Source organism: Equus caballus, chromosome 22 (assembly GCF_041296265.1).
Source record: "Equus caballus isolate H_3958 breed thoroughbred chromosome 22, TB-T2T, whole genome shotgun sequence".
NCBI lineage: Eukaryota > Metazoa > Chordata > Mammalia > Perissodactyla > Equidae > Equus > Equus caballus.
In genome coordinates this window covers 643,184-670,304 of record NC_091705.1, presented here as the reverse complement: position 1 = coordinate 670,304, position 27,121 = coordinate 643,184, and the positions used below count along the sequence as shown (strand labels likewise).

General features: G+C 44.7%; 1 protein-coding gene across 30 annotated transcripts in view; it reads right to left on the bottom strand.

The window, feature by feature from the left end:
• The window catches only part of LOC106781248 (ral guanine nucleotide dissociation stimulator), a 137,291-nt gene that overhangs the window by 55,758 nt on the left and 54,412 nt on the right, over positions 1-27,121 (bottom strand). For 4 of the 30 annotated variants that reach the window (XM_070246961.1, XM_070246959.1, XM_070246975.1 and 1 more), the window contains 5 exons: positions 18,531-18,625; positions 18,182-18,364; positions 16,378-16,575; positions 9,041-9,309; positions 8,188-8,330 (listed from right to left, as the gene is read on the bottom strand). The exons of 3 other annotated variants lie outside the window; for them this stretch is intronic. The gene's annotated coding sequence lies outside the window, so the exon portion shown is untranslated. Of the gene's footprint in view, positions 1-8,187; positions 8,331-9,040; positions 9,313-14,043; positions 14,250-16,377; positions 16,576-18,181; positions 18,388-18,530; positions 18,626-21,752; positions 22,157-27,121 lie in introns of those variants that run through there. 23 more of the 30 variants (XM_070246964.1, XM_070246962.1, XM_070246977.1 and 20 more) reach the window with 14 other exon arrangements.

Genomic DNA, 27,121 nt, shown 5'->3' with positions numbered 1-27,121 from the left:
TTTTTTTTCTTTTTCTCTGTGCATTTCAGTTTGCAAAGTTTCTATTGACATATATTCAAATTCACATATTCCTTCCTTGGCCGTATGCAGTCTACAGATGAGCCAATCACAGGCCCTCTCCATTTCTTGTAGTGTATTTGGTTTCTAACATTCCTTTTGATTCTTTCTTAGAATTTCCCTCTGTCTGTTGACATTCCTCATCTGTTCTTGTGTGCCATCTACTTTTTCCATCAGAGCCCTTAACATACTAATCATGGTTATTTTGGATTCTATGTGTGATAATTCCAAAACCTGTGTCAATGTGAATGTGGATCTGATGCTTGCTTTGTCTGTTTAGACTGTTTTTTCTTGCCTTTTAGCATGCCTTGTAATTTTTGGTTGAAAGCCAGACATGCTGTATTAGGAAACAGGAACTGAAATAAATAAACCTTTAGTGTGAAGTTTTATGCTCATCTGGCTAGGTGTTGGGCTGTGTTTAATATTTACCGTAGCTGTGCATGTCAGAGGCCTCAATTTCCTCTAGTGTCCTTGTTTTTGTGTTTCTTGTGTCTTTAGGTTCCCCTAAATCTCCTCCTTAAACAGAGCCTATGCCTTGCAACTCTTTCAGCTATGATCCCATCACTATACTGCAGCCCTGGGGATGCGGTGGGAAGGTGTTAACGGAGGGGATATAATTAAATCTTTTAGTGGGCCTGTGTCCCTGGGTTGTGACGTTCACAAGTGTTTCTGAGCTTTTTTTTTCTTTTCTTTGAACTCTTTAGATGAGACCGGAAGGCTACAGGGGGCTGCAGTTGGGTAATTGCCCTTCACCCACGTGGGATAAGTCTTGGTAGTCTTTTCCCCTGCTGAGGAGGCTTTTATTATGGAGCACACTCAGGGGATATTTCAAAATCCTTTCAAAATGGTAACCTTTCTTCCCCACCCTCCCGTGCCAGAAACATTAGAGTTTCTTCATGGTTCTTCACTGTGAGAACTTAGTAGGGTTCCTGGAAGTAAAACTCATGAGTAGGTGGGCCCTCCCCTTAAATGGTCCTCCAGGAGTTTCTCACTTTCATGCTAGCCCACATGCATCCTCAGCAGTTTGTCAGTGTCTTTTACGTGTTTCTAACAGTTTATGGCTCTAGTGGCTTCTGCTCCAGGTAAGCTGATCTTAACTGTGATTCTCTGCATTCACCCTCTCTGAAGATTTTGGGTAGTAGTTTGCCCTGCAACCTCAATTCTCTGGTGACTTCAAGAAAAGCCATTGATTTTCAGTTTGCTCAGCTTTTGCTTCTCCTAAGGACCGTAGTAAAGACTCCCAAGATCTTTAAGTGTAGGAGCTGGAACCAAAAGGCACTCCTCAAAGGATAATTCTTTATTTTCCTGTTCCCTTTCTCACATTTTTAAATGACTTTGGCTGGGCCAGAGAGACACCTAAAATGGGAAGTCTGAGGAGAGGACAGACCATTGCTCTCTTAGGGGAAGAGAACAGGCAGAACTAGGGCTTCAGGGAGGACTAAGGATTCCATTTAAAGCTCACAGACTATCTGGGTGTGCTGGTAGGTTCCCAAATAAAATCCCAAACAGTGATTCTGTAGTCCTTGATTCAGTTATTTAGCGTTTCAGATCTGTGTAGGAGAACACCGTTCCCAGCACTTGATCATGAGTCATCTTGCCATGTCAGGTGCCACTTGCCAAGCCTTCCTTCGTGTTGGGCAGATCAGGAGAACAGAGCTGAGTCTCTGAGCAGATGCTGGAGCAAGAGCTCTGTCCCAGGATACAGGGTCCCATCTGAGGAAGCACAGATGTGACTGTGGGCCTCAGAGGCTATGCCCTCCTTGAGCAGAGGACTTCTGACTGAGAATATCAAGTGTGGACTCTAGCCAAAAATCCTCCTTCGAGGTTTTCAAAGCAGGAAAAACTGAAAGTATTTTATCACCTTTAAAAATTAATAAAAGGAAGGAACGCAAAATTATAGGAATTAAAATAGAGAGTCATATTACTCTTGGATAACAAATATCTGACTTTCCTAAACAGAGAAGTGAGACCAATGAGTCCCAGCCCCTCATTCTTTTCTTTTTGTTCTCAGTGTCAGGGCAGAGCCAAGAGGAGAAGAAAAGGTGGAACACCAAGTGGTAAAGTTCTACCTATCCCACCTGAGCTCTCCAAGGGTGACCCTTCCTGTCCTTTCCATAAGGTCCCAGGTCCATGGTCTCTGAGGATGTCAATCACTAGATACAGTCCCTCTCAGAAAACAGAGCCCTCAGAGGAGAGGCTCATGGGAAAGCAGTCAGAACCTGAAACATTTCTCAGATTCCTGCTCTGCCCACATCTGGGCATGAAGCAGTGATGGACCTGGGCAATGGGCATTGCCCAATAAGTGGCCATATGAGATGTCAAGAGTCAGAACTTCTGTCTCCTGACCTTGTGAAAGTACTTTGACTTCCTGGATGATCAGATTCTTCCTTGAAGTAACCAGTGACCTATGTTCCTCACATGGTGTTTTTGAGCCTCACATGGGATGACATACATATATGAATGAAAGCCCTTTGTGAATGATAAAGCAACATACATACGTGAGCTTTATGATTATCATTAACCGTGCGATCTTGAATCCTAATTCTTAGAGCTCTCCAAGTCCAATCTACCAAGGGTACCATAAAGGACATTCTACTCTGCCTCCTAAAAGATCTCTTTGCTTCTGTCTTCATCACTTTCCTGGTTTCCCAGGTTGGAGAGCTTGCCAGAGCAAAGCAGAGGAGGCAAGGAAGGTGCTTTCTCTGCTGCAAAGGTGACTAAACACAATCCTTCTTTCCTGTATCCCGCTTCTTAGCAGGGTCTAAGAATTTCTAGGGCCTCAGTGAAACGTGAGATTAATAAGGGAGGGAAAATCCTCAGATTTTGAAATCCAGATTGTGAAAGTCTTAGGGAGAAGGAAACAACATAGATTGTGAGCTCAAGGAAGTGGGGGGATGTGAAAGGACACTATGCAATGGGTGCCCCTACCTCTGTCAGACCAGGGCCCCATATATTTGTTCTGGTCCTGGCTGCAGCTATGTATATCCTGTCTCCTTCAGTCCCCGGGGCCAGTATCACGATACCACCTGCTTTCGTCAACTGCTATGTCCAGACCCCTCCTGTGAGGTGTGTAATAACACAACCATGGAGGTCAATCGGCTGCTGTTCCTGGAGGACCTGGAAGATGATACTGCCTCTGTGTCCTCTATGGCTTCCACAGCTTCTGGGACTGAGTCATCATTCACTCTGTCCTCCGCCTTCTCAGAAGTCCCTCCTGGAGACCTAACACCATCCCCTCCACCTGACCCTTCCCCACCGCCCCCCTCCGTCCTCTCACCTAACCCAACGACACCCTTAGCTGACTTTCTTTCACCCTCACCACCGGGTCACTCTATGCCACCAGAGCCTTTTCCTCCCTTGGAGTCCAACTTCCCAGCAGACCGTTCCCCACCCCAACCCCTTGCCCTTCCCCCTCTGCCACCACATGACACCCAGGCAACGGGTCCTATTCTCCAACCAGAGGCCACTCTGTCTCTGAATACGATCTTCTCTCTTGACCGCACCTTTTCCCAAGATATTAACGCCTTACCAAATTTGTCCCAGATAATGAATCCCAATGATTCACTGGCTTGTCATCACACACCACCAAGCCTGTCTGTCTCACCACCGACAGACCACCCTTTAACTGTGACTCAATCTAAATCGGTTTCCATCTTATTGAAGTCTGTTCCGGAGAACTCATCTCCAGATAGCCCTGGTGGGTTGTCCACTTATGTCCCAACAGTCAGAGGCACTGACCATTCAAGTCTGTCAATTTCAGAATTCTCTTGTTGTCAGGCTCCTGCCAAGAACATGTTCCTCCCCACATTATCACACTCTGATTTTCAACGAGAGCAAGTTTCCCTCCGTCTACCAGAGACCTGTCTCTGGGGAGACTCTGCTACCAATCACATGGAGGCCAGCAGCCATTCTTTCCTTGGCCTTAACGGCCAGGCATTCTTGGCAAGACAAATAAAAAAGAGAATGGATTTCCAGATATTAGAGAAGAAAGAAAAGGAGGAAGGACTATTTTCAAAACAAATGTGCTCAGAAAACCAACGGATGTCTTCAGGGAATTCATTGCAGCCACTTGACGTACAAGACACCACAGCCCCCTAAACTGGCTGGGACATCACAGGCAAACCAGAGCAGCTGAGCATTTGTCAACAGCTACTGTATGTCAAGACTTTGGGAGAAAACTTGCAGCAGAAATATACCCAGCTCTTTTGGGGTCTTCCCTCTCTGCACAGTGAGTCCCTGGTGGCCACTCTCCTGGTTTCTAGAAGTAGTGCCCCACTAGGGTCTCATTTTGTCTTATTCAATGGAATCTGTAATGCTTCTGCAGTCAAGATGTGGGATCAAGAATCTCCACCACTTCCCCATTCTCACCCTCCTCCCCTCCCCGATGTACATCCGCAACCCTTCTCTCAGACCAACCCCCAATCCCAGCCCCCACCTTTCACTCAGGTCCAGCCCCATGCCCACCTTCAATCCCCACTCTCAATCCTACCATCTTCTTCTCCATCCCAGATTAGGGACCATGGAGTGTCTTTCCATAGATCCCAGATTGAGTCAGACTCTCATATCTCAACTGAAAATCAACACCTGAAATGGCACATGTTGCAGAAGCAACAAGAAAGTCTGTGGGGTTTAGTCCCTGCATTCCAAAAATCTCAAGAAGCCACTTGTCCTCAAGCTCTCACCCCTCCTTTGGTCAGCCAGTCCTCACATGCCTATGTGCCAGTCTCTGTCCTTTCTGGCCATTTTCATATCACCAGTGAACCCCAGGATAAAATGGAGCTCCACATTCCAAGGAGGCTATTCTCACACTGCTGCCTCCATGCCAGTAGGAATCTAGAGTCTCTGTGTAAATGCACAGAAACATCTCAGCAAAAAGGCAGACATGCTCACTCACAGCTCCATCAGCTTCAGGGCCAGAGTAGCAAGGATCGAGCAGAGACTGAATTGAGTTTCCCAGGAAGCTTCCATGAGACGATCTCAACAAAGTTTCAACTAAGGCAGGACATGAAGAGGAATCTTGGATATATCCTAGAGAAGAGCCCAGAAGATAGTCCTCCAAGGGTCTCAGAATGCTACCTACTGAAGAGTCTGAGGGCTGCCTCAGAGACAAAAAGTAGCTGTGTGTGTCACTCAAGGAATTACTCAGGGAATGAACTCTTAAATGTCTCAAGGAAGGACACAGACCAGAATGAAGTGAAAACCATTCTTAGATTACATCTAAGCCAGTAGTTTTGGCAGATCACTGCGGGGAGGAGCCCCCTTGGGGTGTGTCATTCATGGCTGGCTGAGGACAACCCATCCCCTCCTTCTGGGAGTTCCCAGAACAATATGGAAAACAGAAATTTGAAAAACATAACAGTAGGTGGGGTCCACCCCCAGATGACCACTCCAGAGCTTTCTTTTCTGGATCCCAACACCCGACAGGTGCTAGAAGCCCATATTATAAGGTTTCGTGTGAGTCAGAGGTGGGGTCTACCCCTCAAAGTTCTTGAATCCATAAAATCCTATAAGTTGAGAGAAGCCAAAACATGGCCTCTTCCCCAATTTGACTTTCTCTCCTCAGCCACCTATATTTCTGGGGTGGATTCCAAAGCTGAGGTTTCCAAGCCCCCTGAGGGAAGCTCTAAAAGTTTTCAGGGAAATAAGTTGCAAACAATGAATTCAGTCCCCATCCTGGATCTTCCACTCCCTGCTACCTCATCTGTGGGCAACGAAGGACAGGGGTCCCTAAAACCATCCCACTGTGATATCGACCGGGAGCTTGCCAAGGACATCCAGGCAATCGAGCATGGCAGACAGACTTCAGAGATCCTCACACACAGCTTTATAGACAAAGTGAGTCACAGTAAGACTGCACTAGACAATAACAGATGCAGCTGAGAGGTGCCCACAAGGCAAGCTGGGGCTGGACATGTGCCAAGGGATGAGAATGTGAGTTCCAGTGATAGAGAGGACATGATTCAGGGCCAAAAGATAGTGGAGAAGAATTGAAAACATTTTTCCACGTCCACCATGAACTTCAGGGAGATATTCAAGGCTGAGGAGCTGTGCATTCTTACATCACAATCTTGTGACATCTTGACAACCAACAAGTTGGGAAGCTCCCAAATGGTAAATATCAATGTGAGCAAAGTAGAAACTACCCTGACCAGTGAACGTCCCTCACCAAAAATACCAGTTCCCCAAGATTCCAAACCATCAGACATTAAAAAACAGCTCCCTACCGAGTTGAAGTTTCAATTGAAGAGCAAGGAACATAGCCAGCCTAAAGGCTCTCCCGCTGACATATCCCTTACTTCAGATAGCTTGCCTTCGACTCCTCACTGACTCAGTCCCAGAGCGTCTCCAGTGGGGACATGGGAGCTTCCCAGGTGCTGCAAGTCCACTTGGAGGACAATGGAGATTAGCGGGAACCCTGGGCCTCTAAGCATGTCTCATGGAAATGCCAGGATAGGAATTTCCCACCAGCTGCAAAGACAGTGAGACCTCTGGACTCCAGAGCAGGAGAATGTGGAAGCGAGGATTCAGGAGTTGGGATGTCTAAAGCCAGAAAGAAGAGCCACTCTATTGAGGACAGAGAATTAGAGGGCACTTCCCCGTATCTGTCACAGAATGAACAGTTTCCTCCTGAAAGTTACTTCAGAAAAATAATGAGGCAGTTTTTTCAGTGGATTAATTCCAAGAAAAAAAATCACAGGGCAGGAAAGTCCCCAGCAAAAAGCCAAGTTCACGTCAACCTTTGCACCGCTCTGAGACCCAGCTCAAAGTGAAGCTCTCGTGAGCTGTGGGCCTCCTGAAGCTCATGAGCTCATGGCAGCCATCGGGAAGCTCCTAGAGGAGAAACTGCCGTGTAGATACGAACCTGAGGCTGCAGAGTTAAGTCAGCAGAAGGGGGAACTGCAGGCCCAGGTAGAGCCTGACGAGGGGCATCCCTCCAACTACGGGGCTCTCTCTGACCCACAGCCAGGGGAATGGGCAAGGACCACATCCTGCAGCCAAGATGCTGTCCCTCCTGACAAGAGTTTTCGTACAAGGGTTAGACAGAAAAGAGACAGGATCAGACAGCCCTGGAAAGTTGTGGCCTTCAAGGACCAGCATTTATGCCAGAGTCAACCCCCTTCCTCACCCTACAGGGAGTCTGTGCCCTATCCAAGACCCACCTGCATTGCATGATGTATGCTACGTCCCTCCGGCCACCCTCACCTCTAATGAAAGCACTGTGTTCAGAGATCTGACTCTTCTATTCAAACAGGAAATGCTTCTCCAACACTTCCAGGGAGGAAAAATATCCCCAAAGAAATCATTCAGTCCTTGTTGAGAAAGCATTGCAGTTTTCACGAGAACACATCCTCTGATGAGAACCATGGTTAGCACAACCAAGGATACTGATCGTCCTCAATAAATGTTTCTGCTAGGAGAGAGTAGTGTTCTCTGTGTGGTGCTTTGGGGGAGTGGGTTTGGGGTTCCCAGCGCTTATGCTCAGGGAAAGGAAGGAGGGAAGTCAGCTCTGACTGATTTCCTCTTTCTGTTTCTGCAAGATGACCAGTCCCTTGTAGGGGGCCTGACAGTGGCTTTCTCAGTTTTATCTTGGGTCCTGTATTTGACCTTATTCAGATGTCCTGTACTTAAAACACTTTACTTTTTCATAAAAAGTACAAAAAGTTTACTCTAAAAACTTTTGGGCCTTTTCAAAATGAGAAAAACCCTTCAAGTCCAGAACTTGGCTCAACTTGTCTTTCCATCTGCTCCCTCACTATCCTGAACTATACACAGCTGCAGGGTGGGATGCGTTCCTCTGGAAGGATACAGCCAGAATTTCCCCTTGTTGTCTCAGAAAGTTTTGGAATTGGAAGTGTGGGGGTGTTTAGGCCCTGAGGTGAGTGGCAGGGGGAAATGTTGCTCTTGGATCTCTTGGTGAGGAATGAATGTCACCTGCTCCTAAGAGCCTTTCTCTCCCTCAGGAAGTCTGGGTGGTGGGCCATGTCCCCACGCCTCAGCTGACCCTAAGGAAAATGGGGAGCAGTCCACCCTTCCCCTTCCTCTACCCTTCCTGGAGCAGAAGGGAGGAGAGAACTCGCAGCTCTGAAAAGGACCAGAGATATGAATCTTTTCCTGAAAATGGTAACTTACCTTCATTTAGAAAAAGTTGCTGATTCCTGAGTATCTCACAGGTGAGCAGTCAGTGCAGATGTGCGTATGGATGGGTTTTGCGATTGTAGACACTGGAGTGGCCAGGGCAGGGTCCAGGAACTGGGTGGGTCCCGCCGAAGAATCTGTTATATGTGAGGTGTTAATCTGTCTGGAAGGCACATTCTGAGCTCAACAATGAGGTCTCCCTGCATGTGAGGACACCTCAAGGAATGGGAAGAGCCGCTCCCGAGGGAAACTTCCTCAGGATGCCCAGCAGCTTGGTAGAATTATTGCAAGACCAAGAGATCACCTGGCTATCATTTGTAGGAATGGTCGTCGGGCAGCCACCCAGAATTTGGGGCAAAAGGAGAAAACAAGTAGGGAAAAAGGAAGGGTGGAGTGAGTGGAAAAGGAAGGAAAAAATGAGGAGGGGAAGAATGACCTTATCATCACTCCTCATGATCCCTGAGGGTCACTTCGAGCTCACAATGTCCCTTCCAGACAGATTAACACCCCACATCCTGGCCATCCACTCCACCCAGCATTACCTTACCTAGGCCTCACCTCCTGGAGACTAATCAGGGCTGGGGGGAGCACAATGATACCACTGCAGCTAAGAGAATTGGGGATAGTCTTCGAGATTGAAGACAGTATCTCCAGGAATGTTGTCAAGGAGGTTGTCCTCTCATTTGGTGCCTGACTTCCCAGCCATGCTACATCTTACACCAAGGTTACAGTAATTTAGGGGTGTGTTAGTTACTATATAACAAATACCCCAAAAGTTAGTGGCTTAAAAAACCAAATATTTATTAATTCATAGTTTCTGTTGGTGAGGAATGTAGGCAAGGCCTACCTGGGTTTTCTGCTCGAGGTCTCTCACAAGGCTGCAATTAAGGTGGCAGCTGGGGCTGGGGTCTCATCTGAAGGCTTGACTGGGGAAATACACACTTCTTCGCTCACTTCTATAGCTGCTGGCTGGATGCAGTTCCTCAAGGCCTGTTGGACTGAGAGCCTCAATTCCTGGATGGCTGTTGGCTGGAGTTGGCCGGAGGCAACCTTCAGTTCCTTGTCATGTAGGCCTCTCCAACATGGCAGCTTGCTTCATCAAAGCCAGGAGAGAGTCTGCTAGCAAGACACGAGTCACAATCTTGTAAACTAACGAGGGAAATGATATCCCATCACCTTTCCCTTATCCTATTAGTCAGAAGCAAATCATGAGGTCCAGCTTACACTCAAGGGGAGCAGTTTATACAAGGGTGTGACTAGCAAAAGAAGGGATCTTTGGAACCTTCTTAGAACTCTTCCTAACACAAGGGTTTCTTCTTGGACATCCCACTGAGTTCACTGAAGCAAAAGTGACCAAAGGGACCAAGTGGATCCTTGTGCTCATCCATATCCACGTCATCAAAGTTAAAGCTGTTTAATGGCTAAGCGGAGTAACGTCTGGTAAGAAAAACATCAAAGAGATTGAAGCATCCAAAGAAGGAGGGAAAGGTGGCATGGAGGTAAAGGCGGTGTGGGGTCATCATGAACGGTAAAGTGAAAGGAGCCCTTAGAACCACCTGCCTCGCCACTGCCAGTATTCAGACTTAGAGGGGAGGAAAAATTAGGTGAAAGATGGCTCATCCTCACTCCACCACCGTATCTCCACTCTGCTCTAGCTCCCCGACTACAGGCCTAAAGAAGCAACCTTCAGTTCCCATAGAGATAGCCAGGCTTATAGAGGAAGCAAACCCTACAGCTTGCAAGGTTTAACTTCTGCTCTTATTGATATATTTAATATAGCACATCCATCATTTCAAATTTGCTTCTCACAGCTTGAACATCAGAGAGGATGAATCACACAATCGATGGCAAAGCCAGTACTAGGGAATTCAGCATGTAGCTCCCATTCTGGGATGTCTTCCATGAACCCATTGCCAAACAGCTTCTAACCAAGGGAGAGGTGGTGGCTCATAAGGGCTGACTTACTGGCTGGGGTCACAAAACAAGTCATACCTGGTGCCCAGATATTTGCTTCTATTCAGAGAAACACTGGATGAGGCAATGAGACAGAATTTGCACACTCAGCACATCTAGGCAGTGAACTGTCCAAATGAGGTGACAGTACCACCCAGGAGTGATCCCACACTCTTGTTCTGCTTCTAGTACTGTTTTCCTTTTTCCCAGATTCCAGTTCCTATGGGAAAGCAGGACTCTTACCAAAAGAAGGAAAACGTATTAGCTGAACAGTGACTGGAGAGATGAGGATGAATTTCTCTACAAACAGATTTCATGGGCTTGCTGCTTATACCCAGAGATCAGTGCTGTGCAGCTTGGGGGGCGTGGGGGGTGGGGGTGGGGGTGGGGGTCTCATTTACACGATATTCTGTGGCGCCTGAAGAATTTTCAGTGACATAGAATGTGATGGGAATGGGTTACCTGAATTTTTATACCCTCAAGCCCACACTCCAAACCTAATGTCAGGGCCAATAAAATGCATGAATTGACTGGTACCTTGATGTGGCTTGGGTATGGGAACCCCAGATCCCAGCTTCAGGTACTGTGAATTTCTCTGGTACCAGGTGCTGCCTAAGGGAATCAGCTTTCTTGAGGCAGCCTTCACATGGATTAACACTCAGAACTGTGCCCTAATCTGCAGCCACAATGAAGGGGCCAAGGCTACGAGAAGGGGCTCTTCTCTCTCTCTCTCTTTTTTTTTTTAAAGATTGGCACCTGAGCTAACAACTGTTGCCAATCTTCTTCTTCTTTTTTTGTCTTTTTTCTCCCCAAATCCCCTCAGTACATAGTTGTATATTTCAGTTGTGGGTCCCTCTAGTTGTGGCATGTGGGACGCCGCCTCAACGTGGCCTGAGGAGCAGTGCCATGTCCACACCCAGAATCCGAACCAGCGAAACCCTGGGCCGCCAATGCGGAGCATGCGTACTTAACCACTTGGCCACGGGGCTGGCCCCGGGGCTCCTCTTGAGGCCTTTCCTCTGGAACTTCCACTGGCCCTGGATCAGAGCCTAAATTAGGCTATTTTCCTGGGGTCACAAGGACACGTTTGGTCTTCCTTAGGGAGGCCAAGTGGAAGCTCAGAGATTTGTGGAGGCTGCCTCCCTATCTCTCCCAGGAGACTCGGGGTCTGTTCCTTCCTTCTATGGGGGCCAGGAGGTAGAGAAGGAACTGAGTATTATGCAAGTTTAGCAATGCTTCACTGTGGGAGGGGGTTGGGCTGACAAGAGTAGGTAATTTTCCTTTGCAGGGATTCTTGCCCAGCTTGAGGCAACCTTCATTTGAAGCAGGATAATGCTGTTTCTACCCTCCACCTGAGGGGATTCCAGAAGGAATAAAAGTTACCTTTCCTCATTTGTCTTACAGGAAGTTCTGGGCTTCTGGGTTCAGGAGTTATTAATGGCTTTCATGTTTCCTGAACCCAAGGAGAAGTTGTGAGACACCTGTTGTACAGTCCTGTCCAGACCCTCATGTGGGAGGAGACTTTAGCTGGCTGCTCCAAGGAGAGAGGAGATAGGGGTTGACACAAGTGCTGGGGTGAGAGAAGGAGAGTTGCCTAAAGGTAGCAGTGGCTCCAAGACCCTGAGAATCAGGATGTAGACACGAGTCCCTTAGGTGGACGGGTTCTGTGTGGAAGTCCTCTAGGAGACAGCACAATGTTTTAAGGGATGAAGTGATGATGCTGAGATGACTAATCATCAAGCCCCATCATCTTGAGAGCTGTCGCAAGACACGGCATTGCTCACACTTAGCACAGAGGCTGTGCAGCCACTGGCCTTTCAATGGGCCTGAAGGGCTTGGGCAATGAAAATCCCAGGGGCAACCAAGATGGACTCAAGATCACAGGCTCTTACCTACATATTTGATGGTGAATACTTAACTAAATAGGCAGAAAGCTCCCATTAATGACTACTATTGTATATCTTCCTACCCTTGAAAATGGGGTCTTTGAGCCAGATTTAATTTAATTTAGAAAAATTAAGTACTGCTTATTGTACTTCAATGTTGTGAAACAAATTTATGCTTTTTATGTATATTATCCCATTTAAACTTTACAATGCTTTGAAGTAGGTTTCTTTACCCTCTTTTATAGAAGGGCACGACCTGAAGGACAGAGAAGGTAGCATATATTCAGAGTGCTAGCACAGAAGAGGGAGCCAGGGATGGAGAGCCCCCTTACGCTGTGAGGGATTCTTTGGATGTAAATGATGGCAAGTACAATTCAACTGACTTTAAAAACACGATCTGTTGACTCAGGCACCTGAAAAAGTTCTGGGAGTAAGGCTGCCCTCAGGCAGGAGCATTCATATTGGGGCTCAGCTGATGTCATCAAGTTTCAGTTTCTATCCATTTCTCAGCTCTAGATTCTGGACTGGCTACCTTGTAAGTCGGTCTGGCAAGTTCGTAGCTACATCTTCCAAACTAAAAGCGCAGCTAAAAATGGGTTGTTTCTCCCACTAGTCCCTTCAAAAGTCCCACTGTGCCTTATTGTCTCCAGTTGGGTCACATGCCCAACCCTGACCAAACGCTGTTGCCAAAAGCATGGACCAATCTTTTTGGCCAAGCCTGACTTCAATGCCCTCCTTTAAAGTAAGAGCGTTAGTGATAAACAACTCCCCTTGACATGGACTGAAACTGACAACGGGGTTAGATCCCCAGAGGGCAAAAGAAGGACTATTTTTAGAAGGTGAGTGAATGCTGAGTGTCAAAATAAAAACAGAAACAAAACGGATGTCTACTTCAGCCCTCTCTCTCACCACCCCATTTCTGCCTTCTTGTCCAGAGTCATGCCATGGACTGAAGGTTAGAGTTAGAGGAAATGCCAATTCTGTGGAGGACAGGAAAGGAACTCAAAGGGGAAGGAATCAATCAGAGGCCCCAACATCCATCCGGATAGACCATCCAATGATCTGATCTCTCACTGTCTGCTCCTTCTCATCTTAGAGTCCTTTACCTTCATTCCAGTTCAGTTACGGCCATATCCTAGAACTTATCACCAGCAACATTTGTGTGTTCTGAAAAAATACAGTCTGACATTCCTCCCTTTATCCACTCAGCTTATGCCCTCAGCATGCTAATTCCTCAACCTATTCAGGAACTACAAGCCACTCTATACTTTCCCCTGCTCACCTGACAACCTTTGTCTTCATTTCCTCCCTCTCCAAGCAAAACTTCATGGGGCATCACTTAATCCTAAACCTAAATATACTGCTCTGCTCTAAACAGCCTACCCCCTTCTTTCATTCGTCCTGTCTAGCAAAATCCAACTCTGCCTGTTTTAGAACTGCCTTCAAATAAGGGCCTGCTTCCTTTTGGATAAAATCACACAAGTGTGTTTGTGCCCCATAAACTTCTGTTCTACATTTGTTGCTCAGCTCCACCACTGCCTCAGAATCCAGTCATTCCTCCTGTGTTACCATGTGCCAGACGCTCTTCCAAGCACTTGGGACACCCAGTGGAGGCAACAAACAGAGGCCCTGTCTCGGGGGAGCTTCTGTGATTGTTTTCTCAGTCAACTCGCTTGCCTAAGTTCTCAAAACAATTCCACTTTCCTACACCTTGTCCACACTCCTCGCTCATTGATCATATGTGCTGGACCACCAGAGGGAAACAGAGAAGTCATCAGATGGGAACTTTTCTTCATAAAAACTTCAAAACAAAACAAAACCAAAACCAAAATGAGATCCTCCATCTCTTCTTTCCTCCTTCCTTCCCACCATACTGAAAGGTTTCCCTCAATGCTTTCCTTAATCCTCCCAACCTGGGATCTGCCCGCCCTTTCCAAGTCACAACACTTTCACATGTGTGGACTATCTGCCTTAATTATCTACTTTTCCAGAGGACCAAGACTACATTTACCTCATCACAGCTGGAAACACCAAGCAGAGCTCAGAATCCTCTGGAGGAATACATTGGCAATGGGAGGGAGCTATGGGGAGGTCCTGCCCAGCATGCTCTGGGGCGGGGCCACGTCTGGGGGCAGGGCCTGAGAGACTCTGAGAGCCTGTTTGGCTTCTTGAGGGCGACGGCACGAGCAACATGGCCAGACATCTCACCTCAGGCTTCTGGAAGATATGAGTTGAGATTTAATTCAAAGACAGGTTCTGAGGAAGGTTTCTGGATGCCTGAGTGACCTTCCCCACTGCCCAGCCTGAAGGATCCTTTCCTCCATCTGCCATTTCCATTACGGTGGGCAGGCCCTCACAGCCCCTGGCCCCCCAAACTCTCACTCCAGGCCCAGCCTTAGAAGGCGCTCAGAGGCCTGGGGGCAGGGCTCTGCCTGCCCAACACCACCCCCTTTGATGATGGCACTCTTAGGAACTCCACCAAGGTGAGAATAGTAATAAATAGAGTAACAATATTGACAACTGTTAAGGCTTCACCTTACACTGGCTGCCTGGCCGTGCACAAGTAGCCTGAGTCTCATATCTCATCTATTATGTGCAGATACTGATGTGTACTGATAGGGTTGGTCCTCGGAACTGGAATGAATGAGTAAAGAGTTTTGAACAGTGTTTACCTAACACTAGAAGTTTAATATGTGCTACCCATTATTATCACTCATTTAAAATGCTAGGCCTCCTCTTTATTATTTTAGAAGTATCAATTTACCACTCATTCATTCTTCCTTCCTTCAGAATGAATTTATTTAGTACCTAACATGTGCCAGACACTATGCCAGGCTCTGGAATACAATGGTAAGCAAAAAGGTAGAGTCTCTGCCTTCATGGATCTTACAGTCTAGAGGGGAGATCAGGCAGAAATTAATCATACAAGATTGTGTAAATGTCCCATGTTACATTCTATGAAGGGTTCATGAGCTGGTTGTCGGTGCCAAGGGAGTTTAAAACATGGGGATTGGGCCTAACCAAGGAGAAGAGGGTCTTCCTCACCCACCCCTCAGGAGCTGATAAGGCTTAAGAGGTAACAGGTGAGTAGGAGACAACTTGGCAAAGCAGGGAGGGAGAAGTGTTCCAGGCAGAGGAATCTGGGTGATGAGAGCAGAGAGAGTGAGGAGGGAGGAATGTGATGCAACAAGAAGAGGGAAAAGCGTGGGAGGCACAGATTAAGCAGAGTTCTCTGGGCCAAATCAACTAGTTAAGTCTTTGGAGCAATGGGGAGCCAGGGGAAATTTTTAAGTTAGGATTTCTTTATATGTGTAGGGTATTCAGATTTTAGTTGTATTATTTGAGTTTCCAAAAGATTACTGTGAATTAATGAATTACAGTGATTTAATGTGAAGAATGCTTTGGATGGGGTAAACAGGATGTGAGAGACCAGTGAGAAGGCCACTGCAGTAATCTACAAGAGAAATGATATCAGCATGGACCACAATGGTGGTGACCAAAGTGGAGTAACGTGGACGGATGTGAGTGGCATGACTTCATTAATTCTAATAAGTCGGAACATTTTTCCTTTTGTTTCGCTCCAGTGCCCAAGAGGTACAGGTTGGTGCAAGATGTGGGGTCTTTTATAGAGTTGGACAAGTCAGCAGACACGAAACATCTGAAAAGGCTGCTTGAACTGCTGACTAGCCAAAATCAAAGAGGAAGTTGACCTTCAACCCTTTGTTTTATTCCAGCTGCAGAAGTCATTTTCAGTTACTCTCTGACTCAAGTAAACACCACTCCCTGTCACCTTATCCCTTTGAGGGTTGGTTCACTTCTACATTTTCACTGGGACATGATTCTCACTGACAGTAGAAAGTTCGGCACCCAGACCTGCAGATGTGAAGACACTTGCTCCTCTCTCGAACTATTAGTACTTCTGGGAAACACGTCCCAGTGCCAAACTGTCCTGGTCCTGAAATGACCCCATTATTTGGGGAGGTAGTAAAGGAAATTGCATGTTTTAAACCCCGAGCGGCACTCTCTTTGGACATCGAAAGGTGTAAATGATAAAATACTTACTAGACTTAAAGACCAGGGAGTAAACGGGGGGCTGGATGCTGCCCAGACTCTGTGTGTCAGCAAAACATATCTGAGCTCAGCGAAGGACCAAGACCAGGACCAAGTGTTTTCCTCAGTGGAATAGTTAGACAACAGAGGTGGGCAATTTAGGAAAGATAACTTCTTCTGTCCCTGCTTTAGAATTTCTATTACAAACAAAACCCAATCCTTAGCAAGATTTAAGAGCATGGGACAAAGACTGCTAGATGTTGAACTGCTGGGAGTGGGCCCACGTTTTATTTACCTTTGTATCCAAGCACATCCGCAGTGCTTGCCACGAGGCAGATACTCAGTGAATGCTGGGTGGATCAAGGATTCCTCTGTGTTTTCATGGGGTATTTATATGGTATGGGAATTCAGTCATTTTTTGCCCCACTAGGTAGAGATGGATGCTTTCTGTTCTCCATGTTTACTTTGAACACCATTTAGCTACAGGGATGTTCTAAAATGAAATAATAAGGAAACCAGCTTTAATACGATTTTATATATACAGACAGATACACTTTCTGACCACGTGCAGATATGAATGCTCTCCCTGGAAGATGCTTTTGTAACCTAAATTGCACTAGAATGAGGTTAGAGATGGGGAAGAAAGGGAAAGTAAGGTAAAACTCACAGCTTAATTTCTAGACAGGATTGCTGCTTTAAAAATGAATTTCAGGTGCTTCTTGGCATACTTGGCTCAAGCACTGGAGATTTAACAGTGATTTGTGATTTGGTGTGACCCAGAACATGGCCCAATGGTCCTCTATCCTTTGAAGCAGTCAGTCTGTTCTCTTGATTGCTGTTCTGGACTTTCTCACCGTCACTCCCCATCAGGGCCCCATTCCTTCTGCTCTGTCCTAGTGGAACAGTCCCTTGACCTTCATTCTCCCACTACTCTAGTCTCGACTTCTCCTTGTTGCTAGATTACTCTATTATTGCTTCTCACATTGTGGTTCCCAGACCAGCAGCATTAGCATTGCCTGGGAACTTATTAGAAATGCAGATTCTCGGGCCTCACTCTGGACCTACTCAAGAAGAAACTTTGAGGTGGGGCCCAGCAATTTTAACAAGCAAGGTAATCTCCAAGGTGAGAACCACTGCTGTACGTAAAGCTCAGTTCTGAGCATATCACCCCTTTGCCCAATACCCTTTATTGCTTTCCTGCCGACAACCACATGAGTGTGTGTGTGTGTCTGTGCGCGCCCTTCTATCCAAGGCCTTCTGCAATCAAGCACCAGCTCATGTGTCCCCACGCAGGGAGGTGTGTTCCACAGTCATCCTAATGGGTTACCTGCTCTTCCCTCTGCTCTCCTGCCACCTCTCTCTGTTAATGTTGGGTCCTCTGCTAGAAATACCCACCTCCTCCCTCTCCTTGGAGAAACCTTACTCATTCTTTAAGGCTCACTTAAAAATTAATATTTATCTAAGGAATCCATACCTGTGCCTTTAAAACCAAATAGTACTGAAGGCTTTATAAAGAACCATGGCAGGCCCTCCCCCACCTCACAACCCCAATCCTTCCTATCCCCCCAGTTCCATTCCCCATGGAAACCACTTGAGCCATTTCTATCATAGTTGTTCTGGTGTTTACCTCTATTTATATAACTAATATGCAAATACTTGTATTTAAAAGTAATTTTAAAATATTAGACACTAACTTCTTGCCGTGGTAGATAAAATTTGAGTAGGTAAAATTGCAGGTGGATGAAATTTGGTCGACACCCCATTCCCCTCTTCACTCTTCTCAATCTGTCCTCACTTAAATCTTTATTCATGCAAAGTTCATCTTGGCATGGAAGGTGACCCCTTTCCTGGAACGTGTTCAGAGACTGCTCCTCCCCTGCTCCCACAGAGCTGTGTATCTCTCTTAGTGCACTGTCCCCCTTGCCCTTCCACGTTTGTATGTATGTGTCTCCCATTCCCACCAGCTTGTAAGAGCCAGGAAAGTCTAATCCGTCTTTTACTTTCTCTGAATCCTCCCAGGGCAAAGCACAGGGCCTGGGATATAGTACACACTGAGCAAACGTGGCCAATTTAACCGTAAAGTAAAATATCTGCCTGACCTTTGAAGCTTGCTGGTGTGACAGCAGTACTTGGAATGAGTCTTCCCGTTCCAATGTGGTTTTCCAACATTATTGTGGGGAATAGTAAACTGGAGTCAGGAGACTTGAGCCACACCACCTTCTTGGTGACTTCTTTTAAGACCTTGGGGAAGGCACTTAATGGTTTTGCTTCCATTTTTTCATCTATAAAGTGGCAACAATAATATCTATGGACAGAGTTGTAGGGAGGACCAAATACAACAGCACAGGTTATCAGGTATAAGGCATTACATTGATTCCTTATGTTTAAAACAAAAAGGCAAACCATTTTCTGGTAGCACATAGGGCTATAACGAGCATTAAAACCAACCTTTATATAGAAAACTTTATTTTTAGATGATCCAGGGGGTCTTTCTTCCAAGATCAGCCTAAGATTTTTTCGGAGGAAACTGTATTCTCATTGTCCTGAAATTTGAAGCAAGAAAATGCAATCATTTAAGACCATTTGCCTATTCTGACTTGTTGATGAGAAATCACCACTACTGCCACCCTTTTAGCCTCTGAAGGGATTGTAAGCTTTGTCTTGATTTGATGGCTCAAAAATAAAATCTACCAAAGGCACGTTTTCTAAGCCTTGTCTGGCTCCACCCATTAGAAAAGTGTGAGCTACTGTTCTATCAAAGCTAATTATATTTTAAATCTACAACCAAGTCTCAATTACCAAGGTTAATGGGACTACATGCATACATAATTCTCTCTTACATTTATACAGTGCTTTTAACTTCTTCAAAGCACTTTTCACTGTACTGCATATATAAAACAGAGGCATTTTTTTAAATCCACAAATAAGGTAAAAAATAAATCTTAAGATCAATAATTTCAACTTTGTACCTGTCAAAAGCTATTAGAACTTGCAAAATTGTCTAATAGGACTTTCATTGCCCTACTCTCCTCTCGACCCCTCTCAACTAAGGCCAGAAAAGACCGAAAGATCTGGAGGAATCTCCAGAGGAGAGGAAGCCAGAGAGGGAAGGAAGCCAAGGACCTGGGCCATCCACAGCCTGGATCATTAGCTCCAGCGTAATTGAGAATAACTGACTGTATGTGTGACTATGGCCAGAAAATCCAGAAAGAGATGAAAAGGCAAAGAAAATGACGTGTGAGTAACAGTATTTACAGGGTCTGTCTCTGTCATTCTCTCAACAAGCATTATTGAGTGCCTACTGTAATGACAGGTGCTTTCAACAAAGAGGATGGACACAGCAATGAACAACCCAGGCAAGACTGCTATTTTCATAGTGATGACCTTCCTGAATGGTGCAGACAGACAACAAACACAAAGACACACAACTTCACATAAACAGATAACTTCAGGTGGCACTAAGCTCTGTGGAGTCCATAAACACAGGAATGTGATAGAGCCTTGCAGAGGGGATGCTGTTGTAGATAAGGTCACCAGGGAAGGCCTCAGGGTATCTGAGCTGCAATCTGCGAGAAGAGCCCACCCTGTGCAGGTCTGCAAACCAGATGATGGAATGAGTGAACTCGCCAAGTATGCTAGAGGGAGAGGGGTCCAGGCCAGTTTCAAGGGGTTCCAGGAAAGTCACTGTTCTGTGGTTATTCACTTTGTGTCCTTTTGGGGATATTACTAAAACCTCTCCAGGACCCCGGATTTATTGCCTCTACAATGTGAGTTGCTAACACTGATCACCTGGACAGGGGAGCGCTGAGAAATAATGGGTAAACAATTGTGAGGAGCCACATAAATGCTAAATAATGCTCATGGTAATAAGCTTTTATTAAAGTCAGCACCTTGATAGGCAGCTCACAATCGGATACCTTGGCAAATGTGTGAATTGACGTGGCTGCTCCCTGTGCACACCAGCACCATCCTTTAAAACAGAAAAAAATAAATGAGCCTATGGTCATGATATTCGAAGTAGTTAGTGATCAAACAACTGTCTGGAGAGAAAGCTGGTGTGTGAAGTGTACAATGGGAGCAGGAAGATAACGGCACATCACAGCCCAGCTCACGCAGAGGATAACTCATTAATTGACTGGATGCTTGCTGGTGCACACACCATCCACTCCAGGGTGGTACTCTAACCCCATCAGGACTAGGTGCTGCCACCAAAAGCCCCAGCAGACAGGAAGGGGAGTGAGAAGGAGCCAGAACAGAAGCATCTCTGGCAGCAGCCCTCTCTGGCCCTCTTGGCCTTGGAAAGCCACCCCTGGGGGAGGACTGAGCAGCCAGCACCAAGGGCCCTACCTTGGAAGGGCACCAAGGAAGTGGTGGGGGGGGGTGTGAGGGAGGAGGGATGAGCATTGCATTTCTCCCTATGAGAATGAAATATGCCAATGCCAGGAGAGACTTCAGTTGTCGTTATAACTGAGCCTCCCCACACAGAGATATGAGTCCACCCCTTAGAAGCAAATCTTCCTCCCCCAAAACCTCCCCCCAAAATATAACATTAACATCACAAAAAATGAATTCTTTTTTGTGGGTCCTACCATCTCTTTGATATAAATACACAAGTGCCTAAACATTCTTCCCCATCTCCCATCCCACATCGGCAATCAGATTGTGACACACACACACAAGCACATGCTCACACAAATACCACATACACCCAAGCACATGCTCACACAAATACCACACACACCCAATTCCTTTGTTAAGCCCTGGCTCAGCTATTATAAGGTACCTGTGGAGTGTAGGTCACATAGCAGAAAAGTTTAAATTACTGTTGCTTCTACTCTGAAAAGCAGACAGGAAGAAAAGACAATAAAAAAGAAAACACTTATTTTAAGGCTGAGACTAAACACTCTACTCCACGTTCACTGAGGTCACTTTCCCACTGTGGGATGGGGAGAATCGAGATGATCTCTGAGGTGCTATGAACCCACAGTGCAGACTTCACGTTTTGAGGCTTGACTAGAAACGACGGGGACGTGAAAAAGAACATGGCGAGATAATCCTAGTCTTCAGGAAATTATGGTTTAAACTGGGCTGGAGAAAGACCAAGATCCTCAAAAAAATCTAATTGATTTTAACCAAATGGAGTAATTTTAAAATGTTAAATACACTGGGATATCATATTAAAAGTATTCTGGGAGAGCATGCCGCATGGGACGTGGTAAGTGCTGAATTTCCTGCTGCTAAGGGAGGCATTCTTATCTGCCAGTGTCTCATGCTGCTCAGACCTGAATCATTCATTTAGGTAGACCATTTGTCCAAGTGCATCATTTCCCAAAACAGCCAATGAAGGAATCCAGGGAGAACTGTCCTGAGGAGATGTGGTCATCCTCAAGGCCAAATCAGTCTAGACTAAGATGGTTTTTAGCAAGACTGCCCAAAGGGCTTCTAGACTTTGTTTGGTAAGTGTTGTTAATTGGTAACAATGGACTGTTGATAAGGTGGGAGATAATGTCAGAAGGAAGGAAGGTACCCGCTCACATCTTTTGCTTTTAACTTAAGCTAACACATAAAATCCATTATCAAACCCCAAGGAATGCTCCCAATTATTGTCTTGGACCCTTCATTTTGCTTTGCTTTGTTTTTTTTTTTTCAACTCTCTATTTCTGTTTTTACCTGGCACTGACTTGCTTGACTCCTCTTCTCCTCTCAGCTTCTGGCTCTGTGCTCCCCCTTTAGACTTGATGAGTAATTTTGGTTTTCCTGCTTTTCACCTTTGGCACCCCTTCAAAAATGGGTTAGGTTTATCTTCTGGCTCTTTCTACTTCTGACTGCTTGGAAGTTTGGATCATACTTAGCCAAGTTTTGATCCCAGGACCTTTCCCTGGCTTTGACCTGTCTCAGTGGCATCTGTGCTGGGCTTGACTCCTCCAGGTGAGGGCGTCGGCAAGAGGGAGGATCAAGCAAAGATCAAGCAAGGAAACAGGAAGAATATCTGGCTCAGCTTAAACTGTGCAGGGCACTGAGGCCTTGCTGGCTGTCCAGTCTCTGCCTCCTTCTTCCTCTGCTGCTTTCATTCCCTCCCGTCTCTGACTTCCAATTTTTATTAAGTTTCCACCTTCTGACTGGTCAATCCTCTTCTAGCATCCCTTTGTAAGATTGAAATGGGAGTGAGAGTGATATCCATTAGCCAAAATAAGTTCAATAGCTGGGAGAAACTGCTGAATCTCTGGTGTCTTTATAGCACTTATCAAATCCCAATTAACCATATTAGTTGGCAAACTGCTCTGGCTTCCCAGGGAGTCAGCTGGTAGGTGAGTCAATAAATATCTGTCAGATGAATGGATGCACACACACTAGTTGTGTAGCATGGCATCAGGTACTTTAAATAATACAGAGTATAAGACTTCATCCTTGGCTGAAGAAGGACATCTTCTCATGGCCATTCACAAAAGGACTGTTTGGAAATATCACCAAGCGCTAGACCAGCTTCGCTATTTCTTCTAGAAAACAAGAAGAAATCTCTTGTTTCAAGAGATGTTTGTGTCATCTCTTAATGCACAACTGGCTTCATGTGGGCAAAAGGGAACGTGAGCAAAGCCGTGGTTAAAGCATAACAGACACCCTTGGGCTAATGAACTGTCGAAGGTATTAGTGTCAGCGGATTTTCTACATAACTGCTTTGTAAACAGCAACACGCATAAACCATAAACAAGGAGAATGAAGTGAGCACCCACAGACCCACCACTCATGTCAAATCATACAATGTTGATATCACCCCAGAAGCCTCCACTCTCCTGTCTGATAATCTTTCACTTACTTTTCTTTATAATTTCATCACCTTTATAAACTCCCATAAAACATTTAGTTATATCCAGTTTGGGGATCAAAATAGATTAAAAAACAACAATTGCAGGTGCATTCAACATTGGACATGAAAAAGAAAACTGGTTTTTTAATAAGATACTTGAAGTGTACACTTTCCATAGGTGATCAAGACATTTACTCTTTCGTCCATTTTTATGTTTGCTGACTGCCAATCACTCTACTCCTTAATACTTCAAAGGTATTTTTCCCAAAGCTGCCTTTTGTCTTACACTAATGCTTTCCCGGACTCAAGTGAATTTTGAAGGAGATTGAGCTCATCATGATGAAATGGATGTTGACATTCCATAACCATCATTGTAATTATTCCTAATTTGTACTTTGCTTCAAAAACTCTCTTCCCTTGCCCCCTAAAGTCTGTACTTTCAGAATAGCATCTACAGCTTTAATTATACCTGACAATAAACTACTCTCACCACAAAATCTTGTTAATCACGGTGTATGTTACTATCTTCAAATATCCTGTTTTTTTAAAACTGCATTTATATGAGGTTCCCAAAGAGTTACAATATTAGCAATGAATGTTTTAACTGTTTCTGTAATTACTGTTTGTAATTACTACAAATCAAAGTTATACAAACTTTGGATTGGAGGCTGGTTGAATTATCTACCAAACTGGGGTGAATGGTCCTTTAATCAACCGTATACTGAACAAATCTACAGAGTAAAAACTGAGATGGAATTTGAGTGACTTGGTGTCCATCAAGAATCAAATCTGATGCTGTAGTGTTAATAAGGGACTTCAGGTCCAGAATAATTCTGTTAATCACACTTCTTCCAAATTAGTCAGTTAATATTGTGGGTCCTGACGAGACAGGATTTAGGAAGGCAGAGAGCGGCGGGGAATGCTCCTGGTGATAGGATCCTTAGGGCAAAGGACAGAAGACAAAAGGAGAAGGCTGTATTCATGAGAAGTGAGCTGGACCATAACCGCTATAATTATAAGCTTATAATGTCACCACACTGCTTTCTGTAATGTAATATTTTTGTTGTCTGTTATTTTCCTTGATTCAGGTTTTGTATTTTTCATGATGTAATAGTGAGATCTAGTCTCATTTTTCTGTGTATTTGGATACATTGAGTAGAGTGCTCTGGCTGAGTAAAGAGTTTCACATATGGGAGACTTGAGAAACAAGAGTGGCAAGGAAAGTTAGGTCAGATTATGAAAATTCTTAAAATGTTTATATTGGACTTAATCCTTCAGAAGTCATTTAGTGTTCTCTTTTCTTTTTTTGTAATTGAGAGCACCATGAGGAAAGGAGTGTTTTTGATGATCTATTTTATTTTATTTCTTTCTCTTTTCTTGGAGGAAGATTGGCCCTGAGCTAACATCCGTGCCCATCTTCCTCCATTTCATCCGTGGCTCGCCTGCCACAGCATGGCCTGATCAGCAGTGTATAGGTCTGTGCCAGAATGGGAACCTACAAACCCCAGGCCGCCAAAGAGGAGCACACAAACTTAACCTCTACACCACCGGGCTGGTCCCATTTTTGGTGATTTCTAAGGGGTAAAAACTAGGCAGGGAGATTAGGTAAGATGATATAGCAAAAATTCAGGCATTAAGAAATAAGGTTAGACAAGGCTGGTGATGGCGGCCATGGATTGGAAAGGAAGGAAGGATGGATGCAGCATCATAAGGGAAAAACTTGCTTCTTTCCCTTTGTCTTTTCAGCCATTTGGGCTTAACGGTGTTCAGTGCTCCTGATTTATTTCCATTCCCATTTATATTTTCCTTCTTCCTTTGATAATCTACTTTTGCTTTCCCATTTTTCCCTCTCTTCTCTCCTTTGCTTGCATTCTTATCACCTTCCCTGATAGGACGATGACTGAATCAGGCAGGTAGACATCAAATGGGAGATCTGAGTAGAAACTAACTATAAGATTTACTAATTAGAGTATGTTGCTGCTTAAAACATTTTTTTTAACCTTTCATCTGCAGTTAAAAAGAAGAAAAGAAAGGAGAGGAGGCAAAAAAAGAGTAGAGAGGAAAAGGGAGAGACTCATTTATCCATTCATTCAAGAAGTGCTGTGTTTCCAGAGAAAGAGAGAGTGCCAAAGAGATAGAGAAACAACACACAATAATTTGTGTTATTGTAGTTGTATCATCTATTTCCCCTTCTAACTCAGTTGGGTAAAGTAGAGATGCCAGATGGGAGGCTAAAGACTAAGGTGACATGGGCAGTCTCCCTCCCTCCCTTATTGCCTGCTGCTTCTCATATCAAAAGATGGAGTCTACATCCCTCCCCCTAGGCCTCAGTGACTGGGTCAACCAATAGGATGCTGTGGAGGTGACTTTCTGGGACTTCTGAGGCTAGGCTGTAAGAAGCCTGGTCTTTTGGAATATTTCCTCTTGGGATGCTTTCTTTTGGAACCCAGCCACCACTCTGAGAGATGCCCAAGTCACATGAAGAGGCCACATGCAGGCCCTCCAGTTGGCAGCCCCGAATAAGATAACAGCCAGCATCCTCAGCAAACACAGAAATGAACCATCTTGACATCCAGCACAATAGAGGCAAAGAGGATTTCAGCCCAAGATGACATCTGACTGTACTTCCTAGGAAACCCCAAGCAAGAACTGCCCAGCGAATCCCAGCCAATCCACACAACAATAGGAGACAAGTTACTGTTTCAAGCTACTCCACTTTGTTGTGGTTTGTTATACAGCAATAGATAACTTTTTTCATCCTTACACAAGACACAGAGAATATCGAAAGTTTGAAGATTCATAATGCCACCCGGAATGCTTGTATATTTTTTACGTATTTTTTTCCTTTTAAAGGTCACTTTCTTATTCATTAGCCTTGAAATTGGAATTTGAATTGACCTTGATCAGAAATCCTAAGAAATGCTTAAGCAAATAGTTTAAGCACTATCATATTTTGAGTACTAGCTCAGGATAAAGTGGTATTGATGTGACAAGAATAATGGATGTGTAATTAGAAGATGGAGTTTAAGTCCTAGTTCTGTCATTTATTACTGTGTGGCCTACAACAAGTTATTTAACATTTCTGCTTCCTAGTTTCCAATGCTATAATGTAATCGAAGGTATTTAGTGATGCATGACAAAACACAGACATTCAGTGAATTTCCATTTCTTTCCTTCCTATGAAAGTCCTGTACTCATAAGTGCAACCATATCAGAGCCTATCATACTGCTTCCTAAAACTAAATATTTTTATTATGTATCAAATATTTCCCTTGATAACTATTTCATAAGCTTCCATAGTGTTGCCTTTACTAGTGTGATCTGCCTCACTTTTCCTGCGGGATAGTTTACTTAATAGATTTTGGGGACTCATTCTGTTGCTGGATTCTTACAAAGACTCTTTTGCGATAACCTTCTTTGGTTTTCAAGGACATGACCCTGTTTCTCGAGTGTGGTTCCCTACTGTAGCATAAATGTTAACAAATTAAATGCATATCACATAAGAATTTTAATTGTTCATCATATGTTTATGTATTGAAATATAGAGTCAAATTGATATAATTGGTAACATTACCCATTTGCTTTGATTTGAGATGTCAAGTGATTGAAAAAATTTTTAATTCAGAATTGAATTACCTTGCTTATTTGAATTTATCACTTTTGCGTAATTAGGATGAACTAATTTAATTTGCAGTTATCCTTAAATGACTTAACTGATGTCTGCTGAAGTTCTCAAGGCCACAGGATTATGGAGTCATGCTGAACATCACTCTGTCTCTTAGGCTTGGAAGTACAAGTGCACCTTGTGAAGCCTGGAGACAGCAGTTACGAGCTTGATTTTTTCTCCATTAATGTTTTTTTTCTGTTTTGTCCCCCTCACCTCACTCTAGGCTGCTGCATGTTTCCCAGAAGGACCACATATTGCATTTGGAGGTGGTCCTCCTTTTCCAACTTTGTTCTGATTTTATGTCATTTTTACTTGGTGTTGAGCTCACATCTCAGTTCTGCAAAGGAAAGCTGGTTATTTATCTGGTAACTTATGGTTGGAATCCCCAAGACAGTGCTCTTTATAGAGACTGAGGGTCCTTTAGCAAATATTGCTTTTTGATGATGCATTTTAATAAGCCTTTTAAAAATCTGGATACCAGACTACTGGCTAGGGTACCTGGAAGCAATAATTTTAAAATAGTGCTTTTCAAACTGCAGGTCCTGACCAACTAGTGGATTATGAAAT